The sequence below is a fragment of the Ictidomys tridecemlineatus genome, chromosome 7 (assembly GCF_052094955.1).
Source record: "Ictidomys tridecemlineatus isolate mIctTri1 chromosome 7, mIctTri1.hap1, whole genome shotgun sequence".
Lineage (NCBI taxonomy): Eukaryota > Metazoa > Chordata > Mammalia > Rodentia > Sciuridae > Ictidomys > Ictidomys tridecemlineatus.
Window position 1 is genome coordinate 88,596,887 of NC_135483.1, and position 20,009 is coordinate 88,616,895.

General features: G+C 40.8%; 1 long non-coding RNA gene across 1 annotated transcript; it reads left to right on the forward strand.

The window, feature by feature from the left end:
• Window positions 1-4,969: 4,969 nt before the first annotated feature.
• Window positions 4,970-12,397, forward strand: LOC144365508 (uncharacterized). The gene is made up of 2 exons (XR_013424017.1): window positions 4,970-5,167; window positions 10,129-12,397. It is a non-coding gene; the product is annotated as an uncharacterized LOC144365508 (long non-coding RNA).
• The last annotated feature ends 7,612 nt before the right edge of the window (window positions 12,398-20,009 follow it).

The window sequence follows — 20,009 nt, forward strand, 5'->3', positions numbered from 1 at the left end:
GTTTACTTAATTTCTTTTTCAGCTATTTCATCATTGATGTTTGAAAACACAATTGACTTATGGGCACTAATTTTATATCCTATCACTTTGCTCAATTAATTTATGAGTTCTAAGAAGCTTTCTGGTGAAGCTTTTTTTTTTTTTTTTTTGGTTTTTGAACTATAGAATCATGTCATCAACATTTTTTTTTACTACTATCCCTAGGTTTTCTAGTGTTTTAAACATGAATGGATGTTATATTTTATCCAATCCTTTTTTGTATATATTGAGATAATCAAATGATTCTTGTTTTTAAGTCTATTTTTGTGATGAATTATATTTATTTATGTCTGTAGGTTGAACCAAACATATATCCTTGTGATAAAATCCACTTGGTCATTGAAAACTCTCTTTTAAATGTATTTTCATATGTGATATCCATTATTTTATTAAGAATTTTTGCATCTCTGTTCATCCACCATATTAGTCTGAAGTTTTCAGGCCTTGATGTGTCTTTGATAATCAGGGTGATACTAGCTTCATAGAATGAACTTGGTAGGATTCCCTCCTTATCTATTTTGTTGAATACTTTGAGGATGATGGTGTTAGCTCTCTTTGAAGGTCTTATTGAACTTTGCTGCAAATTCTTCCAGTCATTTTTTGGTAGGCTTTTGATGGCATCTTCAATTTCATGACTTGAAGTTGATCTGTTTAAATTTTCTATATCCTCCTGGTTCAATTTTGGTGAATCATATATCTCTAGAAATTTGTCAGTGTATTCTAGATTTTCAAATTTAATACAGTATTAATTTTCAAAATAGTTTCTCTGATTGTCTTCTACATTTCAGTAATGTCCTTGGTCACATTACCTTTTTTATCATAGATTTTAATAATTTAAGTGTTTTCCATCTTTCTTTTGGTTAGTGTGGCTAAGGGTTTACATATTTTATTTATTTGTTTTCAAAGAACAAATTTTTGTTACATTAATTTTTTAAAAAAATTTTGCTATTATTTTAAATTCATTAATTTCAGATTTCATTTTAAATATTTTCTCTGTTCTATTGTTTTGTTGTTGATTTGTTCTTCTTTTTCTAAGTCCTTAAGATTTAATGTTAGATTATTTATTTAGCGACTTTCTATTCTTTTTTTTTTTTTTTTTTTTGGTAAAACTTTATTAACACTGAAACCTGAATATCACCTCACTTTCCTTTCAAATTTTTAACCAGGTAAAAAAAATGCAAAAGCGGATCTCAGCTCAAGAGACCTGTGAGAAGAGACCAGGGCCAGATTGGCCTGCAGATGCTCATTTGCCAGCGTTCACTCTGGAACCAACTGCTACAGAGCCATGCCCGCCCTGCCACCTGCTACTCACTCCAGAACATTCTCTGGACTCTGTTTCCTGGCCGTCTAAACTCTGATCCAAACTGCCAAGAGCTTCCTGAGAACTTCATCCTCATGGTAACCCTAAGCACCACCTAGGAGGCAGGCTCTGGCTGTCTGGAACCCTAATCCCTAGGCAGGGTGGGAAGGGCACTCACCCTCCTGGAGGGCAGGGTATGAAGCCAGGGTCTTGGGGCTCTGGAAGGAGACAGAAGAGGGGCAGTGTCCCCCTGCTTGAGTCCAGGCTGCAGAGGACACCTAGAGGGTGGAGCAGGCACTACCTGGACACCGGCAGGTGGCTCTTCGGGTGTGACCAAAGGAGAGGTCTCCAGCCAGGGCTCAGGGGAGCTGCTGGAGCTCCTGCTACCCCCTGCTCAGCAGAGGCTCCCTCTGCCCATTCTGGCGGCTCGGACTCTTCATCTGCATCCTCAGGGGGCTGCAACAGGGGATGGGCAGGTTCTGGAGGCTCTGGGGACCAGGTTTAGAAGGTGAGTGCCCCTCACCCTGCAGAAGGCTCAGAAGATCATCCCGACCAGCCTCAGCAGACAAGAGACCAGACCGTGGGCGTCAGTTGTGTCGTGGGGGTCCAGGCCCTGGCCAGTGGCAATGTGCAGAGGGCAGGGTGCGCTGTCTGGGGGCAGGCCCATCAGGTCTCCTGGCAGAGCCTCAAGCTGCTGCACCAGGCCCTGAACGCTTGACCCCTCGAGGTCCACCGGACTCAGGCTGCCGAGGGCCTCAGGCACCGCGTCCCATTGACTCTCAGTGCTGAGGTCCTCGGAGGGCACCAGCGTGTCCTTGGGCTTCTCCAAGTCCATGGCTGGAGGCTCTGAGCGCGGCCGGGGGCGTCAGGAAGTCCGCGGCTGGCTCAGGCTCCGGCTGGAGTCCCCATGCGGATACGAGGCACCTGGGGCTGGGGCTTGCTGGGCGCCCGCTCCTCCCGGGGCTGCTCCCGCCGCGCGCCGCGGGGTCCTCGCTGCGCCTGCAAGGGCCGCGCCCCCACTCACCGACCAGCCAGCCGAGGCTCGGCGGCCGCCCCACGCCAGCCGCTGCCCAGCGCTGCCCACAGCCGGGGAGACGCCGGCCGCGGGACCCCGCGCCTCCCCCGGACCGTGGACTCGGGCCCCGGCGCCCGCCCGGCTCACCTGCCGAGCCGAGGCAGAGCCTGCCCCCGCGGCCCCCAGGTCCCCGCGCCCGCCGGGGCATGTCCCGACGGCCCTGCCCGCCGCCGCTGGTCGACTCACGGCCCGGACGCCCGCTCCTCCGTCCGACTTTCTATTCTTTTAGTGAATGTTATGAACTTTCCTTAGAACCACCTTCATAGTGTCCCAGAGAATTTGATATGTTGTATTATTATTCTCATTTACCTCTGTTTCTTTTTGTTTTTATTTTAATTCATATTTCTTCTACCATCCAGTCATCATTCAATAGTGTATTATTTATTCTTCAGGTGTTAGAGTAGCATCATTTTTTTAAATTTTATCATTGATTTCTAATCTCATTTCATTATGATCTGTTAGAATGCATATTATGCATTCTAAGAGTTGCTTTGTGGCCTAAGATAGGGTCTATTTTAGAAAACTTGTGCTGCTGAGAAGAAGGCATATTTAGTCATTGATAGAGAAAATATTCTATACATGTATGCTGTCTAAATTATTAATTGTATTTTTTGTTATATACTTTGTTTATTTAGTTTTTGTATGGAAGATCTATTCAGTGATGCAACTGGTGTGTTATAATCATCCAGTATTATTTTGTTGTGGTCTGTTTTTTACTTGATATAAGTTTTATGTAAGTAGATACTCCATTGTTTAGAGTGTAAGTATTAATGTTGCTATTTCTGATTTTTGTATGGTTCCCTTAAGCATATAATATGATCATCTTTGCCTCTTATAATTAACTTTGTCTTCAAGTCCACTTTTTTGTGATATGATGATAGAAACCCTTGCTTGTTTATCAGAGCCATGTAATATTTTTTTTTCCCATTCTTTCTCCTTCAGAATGTGGATGTCTTTGCCTATGAGGTATGTCTCTGAAGACTGCATATTTTGGGGGTCTTATTTTAATACAATTTGCCATCCTATGTCTTTTGATTGTTGACTTTATGCCATTTAAAATCAATGTTATTTTTAAATAATAATTTTTATCCGCTGTCATTTTGATTTATTTCTAGCTTTTAATTTGTATTAGTTTCCCATTTTATTGACTATTCTCCTAATGTAGTTCCTCTTTCTTTTTGCTTTCAACCTTATTTTTCATTTCTTTGTTATTGTGCATGTACTTCAGGCTTTCTAGTTTTGTTTATCATGGAAGGTTTTTCCTTCATCATCAATTCCGAAACTTAAATGTGCTGTGTATAGTATTTTTAGTTGTCATCTATTTTCCTTGAAAGCTTGGTATATATTATTGCAAAACTTCCTAGCTTTGAGGATGGGTTGAGAGGTTAGCAGATTCAGATTAGTTTCCTTTTTATTAGGTTACCTTTTTATTCTCTGATGGCTGTTAAAATTTTTTCCTTATTCTGTATGTTAGACACTTTCATAATAATTTGCTTTGGTGTGGGTAAGTGGTAGTGTTACATATTTGGAGTCCTGTATACCTCTTACATTTGATTTTCCATTTTGTTCTTAAGGTTTGGAAAATTTCTTATATTCCACTGAAAAGTTTGTGCATTCCTTTATTTTGTATCTCCAAGGCTTCATCTAGCCTGATAAATCTTAAATTTGCCCTTTTTCCATTAGCTCATATTTCTTGAAAGTTCTGTTCATAGTCTCTTAACATCTCTTCTCCATGATCAACTTTATTTACAAGATTATATATATTTTTTGTCTCTGCTTTCATTCCTTACCTCTTAGATCAGTTTAACTATGAACTTTCTAAACTCCTTCTCTTACATTTTATCCACTGTAGTGTCCATGGATTCTGTTATTCAGATATTTTCGTATGTTTGGGATGGTTTGTTTTCTTGCTTTTTCATTTTGTTTGTGTGTCTACCCAATTGTCAGTATGGGTCAAGGTGACAGAGATTCTACACTAAGAACTTATAGTGTTCATGAAGTTTTCTAGCAATTCATGGGTTGAGGGAGACAAATAATAACAACTATTAGTGTAAACAATATACAATATTGTGGGAAAGAACCAGCCAGTGGTGTGGATCACAGCCATGGAATGGGTATAGCTGAGAAACCTCTCAGTGTGAGCGAATAGGAACACCTGTTTGCTCTAGGACAGGCCATTGGAAACATCTTGTGGTGACCCTTTCTGGTATCCCTGACAGCTTGGCAGGCTCCCTAACTTTCCCATATTAAGGTTAGTTTTGATCTTTTTTTTTTTTAAAGAGAGAGTGAGAGAGAGGGGGGGACAGAGAGAGAGAGAGAGAGAGAGAGAGAGAGAGAGAGAGAGAGTGAGAATTTTAACATTTATTTATTTTTTCTTAGTTCTCAGCGGACACAACATCTTTGTTGGTATGTGGTGCTGAGGATCGAACCCTGGCCGCACGCATGCTAGGCGAGTGCGCTTCCGCTTGAGCCACATCCCCAGCCCCTAGTTTTGATCTTTATGATGATTGGCTTCAAGATATTGTACTGCTGGCTTATACAATTATGATTGGTAGACATTCCCTATACAAACTTTAGCTCTTCCTCAAAAAAATGAGCTCAGTGCCAGCATGCCTGACTCCTGGAGTCTGTTCCTGTGTGATGACTTTGTCACTTCACCTCCCCACAGGACCCAATTCAACACCTTATCCCAACATCCTGGGCCCATCATGGGGCTTCCTTGGAACAACTTCCTTTGTGGCAACAAAGACTAGGTGAGTGCCCCTGATCAGCTTATGTCTGAGCCCGGTGAGTGCTTAGACCTCTTGCCCTCTTTTGCTTTCGGGGATGGGGGACAAAAGTTTGTGGTTTTGGTTTGTCCCCTCTTTGTTAGGATTTGTTAGGGAGGAACATAACCTCCCCCGAACCCCTGCTCCCTAGTTAGTCACAAAGTGGGAGCTCCTTGGTTCATCCAGAAGGCACACATAAGGGTTTGGTCTCCCCAGTTCCTGAACCAAGAAAGTCATGGCTTGCAGCCACCCTTCGCTTCTGAGACACAGTGATGGATATATGGCCCTGGGGTGACAGCCAGGGAAGTCTCCCTCCCTAATAGCACATTTCAACATGATGCATCTTTTCCATATCCCTCGTTCCTTCCACCTACTCCCTCAACATCAGTGGCCCCGATTCTAGGACTTCTCTTCCTTTTGAGTGCCATAGTGGCCATTCTTCTTTGGCTCTTTGAGCTCAGGATCCTTGCCCTTTAATAACCGTTTCCATTATGGGCAACGTTCCTCCCTCTCAGAGAGAGCTACAAATTAAAGCCCTTCAGGCGCTTGTTTGTAGCCGCAGTCTCAAAACCAATGACCCCGATATCTTTGACTTCTGGGACAATGTAGTTTGCTTGGCACCCTTGATGTCCACTGATACACTCTGAGACAAAAAGCTCTGGCATGGCGTCCTTGTGTTGGTTTGGAAGAGGAAAATTCAAGAAAGCCAGGCATACTCCCACCCCTTCTTTCCAGTGCATACCACCATCATAGCATGTTTGGGAGGAACAATGGAGGACAATGTTGTCAGGCAGCACAATGTCCTTGTAGCTGAAAGATCTGACATTAGACTTGAAGATTCCATTGCCACTGCCATCCCCCTCCTCATGGAAGGAAATGCACCCTAAGGAGTCTCCACCGACAATTCCTCTGAGGCACCAGAACCTGCCCACAGGAATAAGAGGGCCCATCCCCATACCCAGCCCACAACTGCCAGGTCAGCCTCTTGCAAGCAGCCACCCGCAGAACACTCCCTTTAACCTTGTCCTCTACTGCCATCTAGTGGCCAGTCTCTTCCAGCTCCACAGCCACACCACCGCCCTACCCTAATAACCACTTTTTGTATCAGTACTCAGACCTACTTAACATGAGGTCCCATGCCATCTAGGCTTTCCCTGTCAAAGTAGGGCCCAATGCAGCAAATCAGCCTTGGATTGCTCCAACCCAAAAGGATCTAGCCGCCATACATAAGGCCACCCTAGAAGATGGTCTGGATTCTCCCTATATGGAGCAGTTTATGGACCAGTGGGCAGATAATCTCCAGACTCCCTATGATTGGATCATCCTCATGCAGGGCATCCTAACAAGACCACAGTTCCTACAGTGGAAAGCTTATTTTAATGATGAATGTGACCAACAGGCCATCTGCAATGCTGCTGCCCAAGTTGCCATTACCACGGATATGCTTAAGGGTGAAGGAAACCATAGTACCCCCCCAAAAGCAGGCTGTTGTTGGAGTGGCCCAATACTCTGATCAGGTCCACCTGAGTGTACAGAGCACCTATAAGCACCTCTATGCAGGCTGAATTCCAGCTCAGTTCCTTAATTCAAAAACCCAATGAGTGGTTCCCAGAATTTCTCTCCAGAGTTACCCAGGCTGTAGTGTGCAAGGTCTCTCATGAGGGTGCCACAGAAGAGTTCATTAAGGTATTGGTCTAGGAGGGCACAACTTCTGAGACTAGAACCGCCATAGCCCCTGTTAGAAATAAGCTTTTAAATGGTTACAGTGGGCAACAAAGGACCTAGGCACTCAAATGAACCTAGTCAACCAGGTCCTTGCCTCCCTTACTACCATAACCACCAACTCTACATCTCCCCAAACCAACCATCCAGGGCCAAACAAGAGGTCTACTTGCTGGAGCTGCAGTGGCACTCATCACTTCAAAAACCAGTGCTCCTACTCCAATCAGTCTACCTCACTAAAGCCCCCTTCGATCTGTCCCAAACACCAAAGGAGGTAGCATTGCAGAACTAAGCTTGGGCCACTTCCTTTAAATGGGAAGAAGGGCAACCCTCAGCCCCACTAACAAGAGGGATCCTCCATCCCAAAGTTATCTGGACTATGCTTATAGGAATGGACAAGGCTAGGATGTTAATCAAACTGGACAGTCAACCCTTCCAGGGAGTGGTGGACACACAGGAGTGGACATGACACTGCTCTGATGGGAAGAGACTCAAGCCATGCCCTGGGAGACTAGGCAGGAATCCAACATATGGGGCACCGCGGGACTCCAACCTTCTAGGGAGACAACCCAGCCAGTAATCTGGGAGGATCCAGATGATAATTCCGGAGCCATTACCCCCCATTGAAAGAAAGAATTCCCTGCAATCTATGGGACAAAACTTCCTTACCAATATAGAGGCCATGCTGACCACTGATGACAAGGCTTTTTATAGTGAGATTTTAGTACATGATAAAACAAGATAATCAGGGAGAAACCCCCATTCTAAGGGCCACTGTCCTGCCGAACTCATCCCCTAAACCTATCTCCCTACAATGGGACACAATGGATCCCATTTGGATTGAGCAGTGGCCTATTCCCCAGGAGAAACTAAGACATTTGAAAGCAATAGTTACTGAACAATTGGACAAGGATATTGAGCACTCAGTTGGTCCCCACAATATACCAATATTTGTAATTCACAAGAAAGACACCCAGAAATGGAGGCTCCTTCATGATTCTACCATGAACATATGGTAAAAATGAGAACCCTTCAACCTTGGTTGCCTCACCCCCTCTGGCATCCAAAAGACTTACCACATTCATGTGGCGAACATAAAGGACTGCTTCTTTTCCATTCCATTACATCCTTGAGACCATTCATATTTTGCCTTTTCAGTTTATAAACAAAATTGCCAGATGCCAGCCAGGAGGTATCAATGGAATGTTCTATCTCAAGGGATGAAAAATATCCCCACTTTATGTCAGCTCTATGTCAGCCTTGCTACAAGGTCCTTACATCAACAGTGCCTCAATATGCATTACATGGATGATATCCTCATAGCCCATGAGGATACTGCCACACTAGACCTAATCTTGCAGCAATTGGTAGCTAACCTATAGAGTATAGGGCTCACAAGAGCACCTGAGAAAGTCCAAAAGATAGCCCCTTTTACCTTCCTGGGATATAACATTGGTAATGTAATATTCCCTGCCCATCCACAGTTATTAATCAAAGATACCTACACTCTTACCAAATTGCAACAATTGTGCAGACAAATTAACTGGATAAGGTCTTTTCTTGGAATGCTGTCCCAGGAATTACAGCCTCTCTTTTCCCTATTACAGGAGGATGTCCCTTCCAGTTCCCCTAGACACCTTACCCATGGAGGCAAGTGTAACCCTACAAAAAATGAATGACAATGTGTCATCCATACAGTTAGAAAGGTATGATCCATCCTTGCCTTTGCTGGCCCTATTACCTACCAATTGGAGTATTTTACCAAAAGGGGCCTCTTTATTGGTCATACATAGCTTTCAGCAATCTTCAAAAGGCCACCTCACTTTTCAATGATATTGGCTTCCTAGCACTAAAACTGTGGACTTTAGCCAAACATTTATATAACAAAGAGCTGACATTTTAACCACCCCTCTCAGCAAGAAGATATTCAATTATCTAGTACAAAACAATGTTACACCAGGCTATACTGGGGGGCTTCAATGAAGAAATCAATTGTCACTATCCCTCTATTAGATTCCAACAGGGCTTTAAGAGCTTGCCCATTCAAGCTTTGGAGCATGCTGTACCAAAAGGGTACCTATTCCCAATGCAGTCTCAGCTTTCACTGATGCTAACAATGAGACCTGGGGTGCCACCATACATTCCAAGCCTTAAACCATCCTCAAGGGGAAACATAATGGGTCTGTAAAAGTGAGAGAGATACAAGCAATTATGGAAACTTTAAAGGCCCACCCGAGCCTCATTAATATTTTCTCTGACAGTCACTATGCTGTACAATTATGCCATAACTTTGGGTTTTCCACTTTCCGACCCAAAGGTTCATTGATTGACATTATGATTTTTACTATGAGTGAACTCATTGAAAAAAGACATCAACCCTGGTATATCCAGCATCTTAGATCCCTTCCAGGCCCGCTAGCTGAAGGCAATCATGAAGTGGACAGATTTTAAGTTTTACTAGCTCTCTATCTAGTATTGAACAAGTCCGACATTTACATGCACAACTTCATCTTTCCCCTGCAGCAATTAAACGACTGTTTCCAGATCTTACAATTCAACAATTTAAACATCTTGTACATACCTGCAAAGCCTGTGCCCCTTTAGTCCCACTAGGACCTCTACAACCACAAGGAGTCAATCCCAGAGGGCTTGCACCCAATAAACTCTGGCAATGAGACATATGCCACATTTCCTCTTTTGGAAAACTGAAGAAGTTTATGAATGTTATCATTGACACTTTCTCCAACTTCATATATGCTGCTGCCTTGACAGGAGAAACAACTAACCATGTCTTCAAAGCATTAAAGCAAGCAATACTCTGCATGGGTGTACCTTGGGCAATCAAAACAGATAATAGTGTGACCTATGCAAAATTTAAAGAATTCCTACACATAATTGGAACTTCACTCATACAACTGGTATCCTGTATAACCCCCCAGGGACAAGGTATAGTAGAAAGAGCCCACCAAACCCTAAAAACTCAATTACAAAAATAAAAAGGGAAAAATAAAGGGGACCCTAATACTCTCTTGACACAATCATTAATAACTTTAATTTTTTAACCCTTGATGCATCAGGCATTTCCCCAGCTGTTAAACATTGGGGACCGTTCCCCCACACTACCTGGCTCCTCCTAGTCCACTGGAAGAACTCAACGGCTAATCAGTGGAATGGCCCACATCCACTGCTAACACAAGGGTAAGGTTTTGCTTTTGTCTTTCCAGAAAGGGCCTCTCAGCCCATCTGGATCCCAGCAAAGAACATACACCCATTCCTACAACATGAATCTCTCACCCAGAATCATGGAACCACTAGCGAAGCACCTGAAGAAGCTCTCTCTTAACGACACCCCAGATAATGCTTTGCCTGCTGACACCCCCACCCCCACCACCATTGAGAAGAAACAATGCACACCATCACAGATGATCTCATTGTATAAGAGCACAAAAAATGACTTGGGAAGGACACAAAAAGTGTGGCTCAACAAGCCCAGGATATGACGCATGCCATAAGTCAGGAGTAAGCACTCTTTTTCTGTTAATGTGTTCCATTATTACCGCTAACTCACAAGCACATGCATGATGGCTAGGAGCACCAACTTCTGGAATTTTGTTACCTGTTGGCCTAGATGACACAGTCTTGCCCTTATTGTTTACTACTAATGTTATCTCTCAATGTCCTGTAACCTTGGATCCTATAGTACAGTATCTTTGGAACCTATCACTTAAAGCCAATCATACATGGACCTTTTCACTTCTTGCTAAAGTTTCCAACATGAAGAGAATATTCCAGTGTGTATTATGCCTCCATAATGACACCCTCTGGGAACTAGAGAGATGGGGTATTGTAGGGTATAGGCCCCTCTCTCTACAAGGGGAATCAAGAACAATTACCAGTAGTGACCTCCCTAAAGGGGTTACCATGCCTCCTCAAGCTAGAGAGCTCCACTCATGGCCCCAACCATTCTTGTTGCCCTGCCCATGGCACAAATATACAGAGAACTCTAGATGCCTCTAGAGGCCATAACATGGAGAAACTCCCTTTCCATCATCTGACTATTCTTCCTCTTGGATGAGCTCATTAGTTGATCTTGGCCCTACATCATAGGAGGATTCTACATTAGAGACAATACCTTTGAGAAACACATGAACTGGATGACTAATGTCCAGAATCTAAAAAACAGACAATCCCCTGGTCTTGCACAACTGGATAAACAATTAATATGTGGATCTTATAAATTCATGGGTATTAGCCCTACTGTCACCATGGGTGCAATCTGGTTTGATGGCTCCTTTGATTCCCCTGTTGCTACCCATGCTACTGGTGTGGGGGGCACATGTGTGTTAAACCACCTTTTTTCTTTGTACATTCTTCAATCCACCCCACCAGTTGTCACCTTGACTGTACTAATTCCTCCTGTATGTTGACCAATTGCTGGAATTACTCCATTAAGACAGTGGAGCTCATGAGGACTCCCTCCATACTATGGTTCCCAAAAGATGAAAATCCTCTGTCCAACAAGTACACTTCACCAAAGAGATCTCCCTCTCATGTCCAAAATGGGACTTTGATATTACTGCTGCCATTATTCCTTCCACCCTAGCTGCAGAAGCAGCTGCCATGGCTTTAGCCCAGGCTACAGCTAACATTGCCACCATCAACCAGGTAGTTCAATGCTCCACTGAAGGCTTAACTGTATTAGAGCAACTTAACCAGCAATTTCAGGAAGTATCCTAATGCTACAACAACAGATTGATCTCATGGATGAAAAGATTGATATACTCCAACTGAATGTTAGGATACCCTTTAGCCCTCAATATTTGTATGTCTGTCAAACAGTGATCCCTGTGGAAAATGTTACAAAGGCCCAGCTTGAATTAGCCAAATGGTTAAAAGGGCCCTGGAATATAGTCTTAAGTAATTTCACTATGACTCTGGATTCCCATATTCTTATTTTAAATGAAACTAAAGCAAACCTAATCCTCAACCCTTTCTTCCTTCAGAGGCTGTGGGATAAGTTTTCTGCTCTGATTGACCCCACCAACTGGGTTATCGCTGGCATGGGAGTTATCTGTATTGTTATACTATATGTCTTTATAAAGTACCTACACAATCAAGTTAATAAGATAGAAACTAAGAAAGCTATTATAGTACATGCATACAAAAAATAAAAGGGTGAAAATGTGAGAAAGAACAAGCCTGCAGTGTGGATGACAGCCATGGAATGGGTATAGGTGAAAAAACATCTCAGTGTGAGCAAATAGGAACACCTGTTTGCTCTAGGACAGGCCACTGGAAACATCCAGGGGTGACCCTTCCTGCTGTCCCCACCCACTTGGCAAGCTCCCTTACTTCCCCATACCATGGTTAACTTTGATCTTTATGATGATTGGCTTCAAGATATTGTACTGCTGGCTTATACAATTATGATTGGTAGACAGGCCCTATATAAACTGTAACTCTTCCACAATAAAATGAGCTCACTGCCATCAAGCCTGACTCCTGGAGTCTGTTCATGTGTGATGACTTCATCACCTCACCTCCCTAGGGAATGCAACCCCTCACCTTACCCCAACACAGTATTAAACTAAATACTTAATTCCTATAGTGACTTCTACAATGTAAATTGGCATAGTAAACAGAAATGATATGGTAAACAATTGCCAAGATTAAAAAGAGTAAGTTTGCAGGAGGGTTTTTTTTTTTTATTTCAAAAGGTGAAAAGAAAATGCAGAAGAAATGTAGGATATGATGAACTTGAGGAAAGAGAGAAAATAGAAGTAAAATATTAATGAAAGAGTATAGAACAACAAAATTTAGCTGTTAGCAAAAGAAAAGAGAGAAAGAGAATCAAGAGAAATAGACAAGTCAGAAAACCAAATTATTCTAATAAAAAATGGGTCTCAAAAAAACAGAATCATGAAAAATAACTACCTTCAAAAATTCTAGAAATTAGTAAAGTGAGACCAATATGTATTTGTACAAATGTCCATGAACCATTAAGCACACAATATAAAGAGAGATTGAGAGAGAGAGATAGAAAAAGAGAGGAAAGAAGGTTCTTAATGAAAAAATTAAGGAATCATTTCTGTTGTAGTGGTCAAAAATTGCCAATGAGAATATATGTTGGTTTTCTTTCCCCAAGTGTCTTTCTTTCCATTTTTCCTTGAGGTGTTCATTGCAAACATGAGTAGTAGCCAGAGGCTGTCCAATCTTTCTTTCTCTTTTTGTGTTTCTCATTAAGTTGCTGTTTGTAGTTCTGGGCAGTATGAGGTGAGGTGCATTGGAGAGTGTTTTCTGCTCTACTCTCATGGTGGTTGTTCTAGAGTTTTGTGAGCAGAGTTCCCAGAGGTGGATCTCCTGACCCTTGTGCTTTGTTGAGTGATGGTTGATCTGAGATTTTAAAGCAGCATACTTCCAGAGCCTGGCAGCTGCAGATCCGTGCTGAGAGTTTGCATCCCTGGAGTCTCCCCTAGGTTCCACTTATGAGGAAGGGCCAATTCTTCAACCCCTATGCCACCTATGGATCCAATGCTTCCCAGTCTCCTGGGCTCAGTTCCCAAGAGCACACTCGCTTCCAAGACCTGCCTGATCAAATAACCAGTCTGCCCCAGTTGGTCCTGTGAACTCCAGACTCAGTGGGTGAGAGGGACCTGGGATCTCTAGGGTCTGCATGTCCCATATTCCCCTGGATATAACATCATCTACACCTGAATTTCTCTTGGATTCCTAGGCACACTCTGACTCATGTGGCAGGTCTCTGCCTGGTTTTGTTTTTGAACCCAGCTTGGATTAAACAGGTCATGCTTGGGCTTCATCCCACAGCTGTTAGCCACCTTAGTGTGGTAGGGAAAATGGTGCCTGTCTTGGCTATTGTGGACAACTGGGAGATCCTCAGAATCTTTTCAACATGAATTTACAATGTAGCCTCACCCACTAGATCATTCTGACAGTGTACTTCATCTCTGATTTCTCCATATCAACACATGCCACAGTGCCACCTAAGTTTCCTTAGTACCTCTCCCATTTGCCTGCATTGCATCTACTATAGACACTGCTTAAACTTTCTTTGCATTTTCTTATTTAATTTTATTATATCCACACTTCTGAGTACCTAAGCTATTCTGAGAGTCCAGTATTAAATCCAGTAAAATCCCTCTTTTCACTTACCACATTGAGAACCTGTTTATCTGCTTTCTTGATTTTAGGCCAGGAAAGTTGCATGAAAAGCAACTTCCTGTAGCCCCCCCCCACTTCTTCTAGACCTTCCTCCTTTAGTTTTAAATGTCATACCTTCAACATTGTTCTTCCCAAAGAGGTCACCAAATGATATCTCCCCAAAGCATATTTTATAATCTCTTTTCACTTTAAAATTCTTCAATAATGGATAATGATCTTTAAGATAAAAGTTGAACCATTAAGATACCAATGGTTCTACAGCCTCTTAACATTTCCCTTTCTTCATTTCCTTATCTTCTCCATCAGGACATGTTTCCTGTGGTATATCTCCATTCTGCCATCTTAGGATACTGTAATTCACCATGACAATATCTGTATTTTATTGGTTTTACTTGTTTATCTCTTCTGCTAAGCTATGATTTCCATAAGAGAAGAATTTTCTCCTACCACTCTGTATTCTCTATGTGTGGCAATATTTAGTGAATAATGTGGCAAATGGCTCTGGTATGTATGCCCCCCTTCTGTTACTGTGATATTCAAGCCAAAGTGACTTCATTTTGTTTATTAATTCCAATTTGTAAAACAGCCATGCCAAATAAAAAGGCTATTTGACTGTGGCAAGTTGTCTTCCTTTTTGTTGTAGAAACCCTCAAGAACAAGGAACAATCTAATGGGGCTCTGTTTCTGTAACTGAGGTGAATGGGCTAATTGTGATTGGCTAAGCTTCCCACCACCTCACAGCAATCTCCCACTTCTTTAACTTGGCTTGCTTGCATTGGCTAAACCCCATGTGCCTTTTGCAGTTTTCAAGCTTAAAATAAATGCCCTTACAATTGTTTTGGGCTGATCTGGAACAGACCTTATGTTCTTGGTCAGTCACCACCAGTGTGCTTCAATAAAGGTTTGATTTGATTATACCTGAGTGATCTGGAAGTCAATTTATGAAACCCTGAGATGTAGCTTTAACTATAACATTACTAATAAAGCAGCTTCACTTGTGTTACAGCTTTTAACTGAATTTTTCAGTTTTTCATTAATTTGCTTATACAAATATACTTTAATCACTGGGAAGTACTGGGAGTGTTGGGTGCAATTAAAGAGTGAAGTGAAATATTTTAAAATGAAAATACTTCACTTCTTTCTTCCCCTTGGTTCATGAAAAAGCAAAACAGATAGAAGTACTCAGATTCTTGGAAAACTTTATAGAGTAATTACCCTCACTCTTCTTGTACTACTTATATACTCTGGACATGAGGGAGAAGTTTCTGTTATGGCAGCTTAGCCTTTCCTCTAATGGTTATATAAGGGAGTGTGCTATATGAAAATATCTATGTTGCTTTTTTTGTGGGATCTCACAGAATTTTATTCTATTGGCAGGATATTATTATCCTGCAAGAACTACTCTGCATTAAGTCAACCCTCTCAGAATTGATCTTTAAGTCAAAATACTTAATTTTGAAGGCAATTAGAAAAATATTTATTCCCATGGGAATATATTCCACAGTTCTTGGTTGTTTTAACATAAAACCTAGTGACTAGGACTGCATTGTTCTGTAACACTCTTTAGAGATAGTTACACTTTCTGGACTCTGTCCTTTACTCAAATACTCTTTAGCACAATATCCTCACAACAGTCTTGTCATAGTCACATACACCTCTAATCCCAGTTATTCAGGAGGCTGAGGCAGGAGGATCATCTGAGACCAGGCATTTGAGGTAGGCCAGCCTGAGCAATATAGTGAGACCCTGTCTAAACAAAACAAAACAAAAAGTAACTGAAATAGAAAATTAGTATAACTAAATGCCATGTAACTGGAAAACCACAGGCAGAAAAATAAAAAAATAAATCCCAATCCCTCACCATGCTCAAAACTCAACTCAAAGTGGACTAATAACCTTGAAAGCAGACCAGAGACCCTACACCTAACTGAAAAAAAAATGTAGGCCCAAATCTTCATCATGTCCCATTAGACCCTGACTTCCTTAACAAGACAGCTAAAGTGCAATAAATAAAATCAAGAACTATCAAATGGGATGGACTCAAACTAAAAACTAAAAATCTTTCTCTCAGCAAAAGAAACAATCAATGAGGTGAAGAAAGCCTATGTTTTTGAGCATTTTTTTTGCCACATGCATATCAGATAGAGCACTCATCCACAGGATACATAAAAAACTCAAAAAACTTAACACCAAAAACAACACAATGAATAAATGGGCTAAGGAGCTGAACATACACGTCTCAAAAAAAAAAAAAACATACATTGATCAACAAATATATAAAAAAAATGTTCAAAATATCTAGTAATTAGAGAAGTGCAAAATCAAAACTACTCTTAAGGTTTCATCTCTCATCATTCAGAACTGGCAGTTATCAAGAATACAGACAACAATAAATGTTGGTGAGGATGTGGGGGAAAGACACACTCATACATTTCTGGTGGGATAGCAAATTGATGCAACCAATCTGGAAAGCAGTATGGAAATCCTTAGGAAGCTTGAAATGGAATCACCATTTGACCCAGCTATCCCACTCCTCAGTCTATACCCAAAGGACTTAGAATCAGCATACTATAGTAATGCAGACACATCAATGTTTATACCAGCTCAATTCACAATAGCTAAACAACGGGACAAAACAAGATACCCTTAAATCAATGAATGGATAAATAATCAGTGTATATATACTCAATGGAATATTACCAGGTTTAAAAGAGAATAAAATTATGGCATTTTCAGGTAAATGGATAGAGTTAGAGAATATTATGCTAAGATAAGTAAACCAATCACAGAAAACCAAAAGCAACTCTGATAAGTGGATGCTCATCAATAATGGGGGGGGGGAGGAGGCTATGGGAAAAATGGAGAAACGTTGATGGTACAAAGGGGAGGCAGGTGTGTGGAGGGGGCATGGGGGCAAGAAAGATGGTTAAAAGTGATGGACATCATTAACCAAGGTACATGTCTGACTGCACATAGGGTGCAACACTATATCATGTACAACTAGAAAAATGAAAAGTTGTGCTGCTATTGTATACAATGAATTAAAATGCATTCTGCTGTCATATATAGCTAAGTACAATTAATTAATCAATTAATTAACTTTAAAAGGTAAAAGAAAAAAAGAAGGCAGGTGTAGACCTTGTCTAGAAGCAAAGGACAAGCTACTGTTTAATTTAGCACTGCGTGAAAGAAAACCATGTAGGCTCCCTGGCATTACAATGGCCAAGGAAGTGGACATAAATATGAAAAGAAAGAAAAAAAGAAAATGAAAAATAAGATAATAAAAAAGAATTAAGACAGGCATAGCAAAGTTGTAAAGGATCCAACATAGGAAAACAAATTAGTGTCAATATTTATTGTACTTAGTGAGTCTGTGTATATGTGAGGGGGGTGTAGAATATGATGGAGACAGTGACGCCTCCCTGGAGAACTTGCTGCTCAGCTGTGGGAGAGCAAGCAGGTCCAGCAGATGCCCTGCACAAGGGGCTCTTTCAGGTTCACCACTTGCCTCAAGGTCACACCTTCCCAGAGCAGCCAGCATCCAAAGACAGGACAGACACAAAGGGAGAAGGCAGCTGAGGACAATTTCATATCCCAAGCTGGCTCAGAGCTTTGAGTCTTCATCCAGCCATCATGGAAATTTTGCTTTGACAGGAGACAATTAAAAAAAACAAACCCTCACACAACCCAAACACCATCTCAGCATCTGCTTTCAGAGACTCCAACCTGAGACCATGAAGCCCTATTACCTAAAATGAAACTTTATTATCAAACAGAAGTTCAAGGAGGGGAGAATATTGAAAAGCAATACATTCAATTTAAACACATTGTATTGGAGGAGACTCGGCAGAGATCTCCTGCAGGTACAATACTCAGGACTGTAGTGGAAGAATAAAGAATAAGTGGGAACTTAAAGTTGCAGACATTTGAATAATAAATCTGAAATATCTTTAATATTTTTATATGTTGTAGATATATTTTGGAGCCCATTTTTAAAGATTCAATTAAAAACTAAAACAAGTGATTTTTTTACATTATGATCATGTTTTTTTATACAATCTGATGTTTAGCTATTGCAACATTTATATATCAACTCTGTTGTCTGATATGGGACCTTATGATGCTGAAGACATACAACAGATATGCTCAAATTAAAGTCAAGATTCTATCACCTCTGCAGCTATTTCTAGATCCAGCATCCCTATATCAAGCTATTTTCTTTATTGTCCAATTGACAAATAATTAATAGAGTCCCAATTGCCTGATTATAATGTCCTTGCTTCTTCTATGACAGAATAGTTATTACATTTTAAGGGACTTTCTACATACACATTTATCAGCTTTTAGCTATTACTTCTGTCTTCACTAGGTTATATTAGGGTACTTTGTGCATTTAAATCAGAATGAACAGTATTTATTCACACTTTATCTTTCATAAACATAGGAAAAAATACAAGAAAAATTTTATCTCTGCTTTCACATTCCTGCCTAGGAGGTTTGAATGCTCAATGCCAATGTCAGTCTTCTTCACTTCCAATTTAACCCCTTTATGCTATTTTGATTCACATTTCATTAGTCAAGGGTATTATATTTGTGCCAAGTAAATAATATATACACATACAACTTTGAAGTTGATTCTGAGTGTGTATAAAAAGGGAACATTCTCATGCCAATAACCAAATCAAAAAGCTGGTGAACACACACACACACACACACACACACACACACACAACAAACATACCCTTTCTCTCCAAAAAAGAGGAAATAAAATATTGTTTCTCTAATGATTACTTTGTAGTTAAATATTTGACAGAAAGAAGTAATGCAAAAAAAATGCTTCCAAATCTAGTAAATCTGGCAGATGTAGACAAATGAATATAACCTGTAACAGCCAGGGTGATCATGTATCCTGGTTTACCAAAGGCAGTCCTGGCTTCTGCTATTGTTCCCACTCAACAATTTATTGCATCCCTTTAGCTTTTCAAATTGTCTTGATTTGAGAATCGAATAACACAGTCATATCAGAGTAAACTGATTAATAATTCAGCTTACAGTATGCTAAGCAACCCGTGACCCAACATCAATGTTTTATTAAGTATTTCTTGTCAATAAATCACAGTTATTACTAGAAGGATAAAGTAGTTTGAATACTTTGGGGATTGTTACAAATTGTCTATTATATTTCATTTTGGAAAAAATGTAGAACTTATTTCAGGAATAACATGGTGTTTAAACATATTAGTTCATTACTCTCACTCATCATCATGGTGTAGAATAATCTCTAGGGTTGTAGCTCAGAGGTAGAGCACTTGCCTTGTATGTGTGGGACCCTGAGTTCAATCCTCAGTACCATATAAGAATAAATAAATAAAAATAAAGATATTGTGTACAACTACAACTAAAAAAAAATATTTTTAAAAAAGGAAAACATGCAGACTAGCAAAGGAGTTCAACATTAAACCAAAAATAGCACAGATAGCTACATTATTGCAATTTTGTTAATGGCTATGAAGAAGCATGGAGTGCCTTGAGAACATTAAACAGAGGGACAATCTAAGCTGGAGAAGGAAGAGTATTAGGGAAGCCCCCTGGAGAAGTATATATTTAAGAAACACCACGTAGGATAAATTGGAATCACCTTGGCAAAATGTAGGGGTCAGGGAAAGAATTTCCAGGCAAAAGAAACAATATGTGCAAATGTCAAACAGCATGTTCTAGAAACTTTATGTATCTTGAAAATGGAAATGAGAGCCATGCTTTGGGAAGGAAGGCAGATAAGGATCATGTAAGCCTTTCAGGTCATGTGAAGGATTCTAATCTTCATTTCAAACGCCCTGAAAGTTTTAAGGCAAAGCAATGACACAATCAGACTCTATCAAATGTTTAAAGAATATCATCTCTTTCTCAAAATTTTCAAAAGTATTTA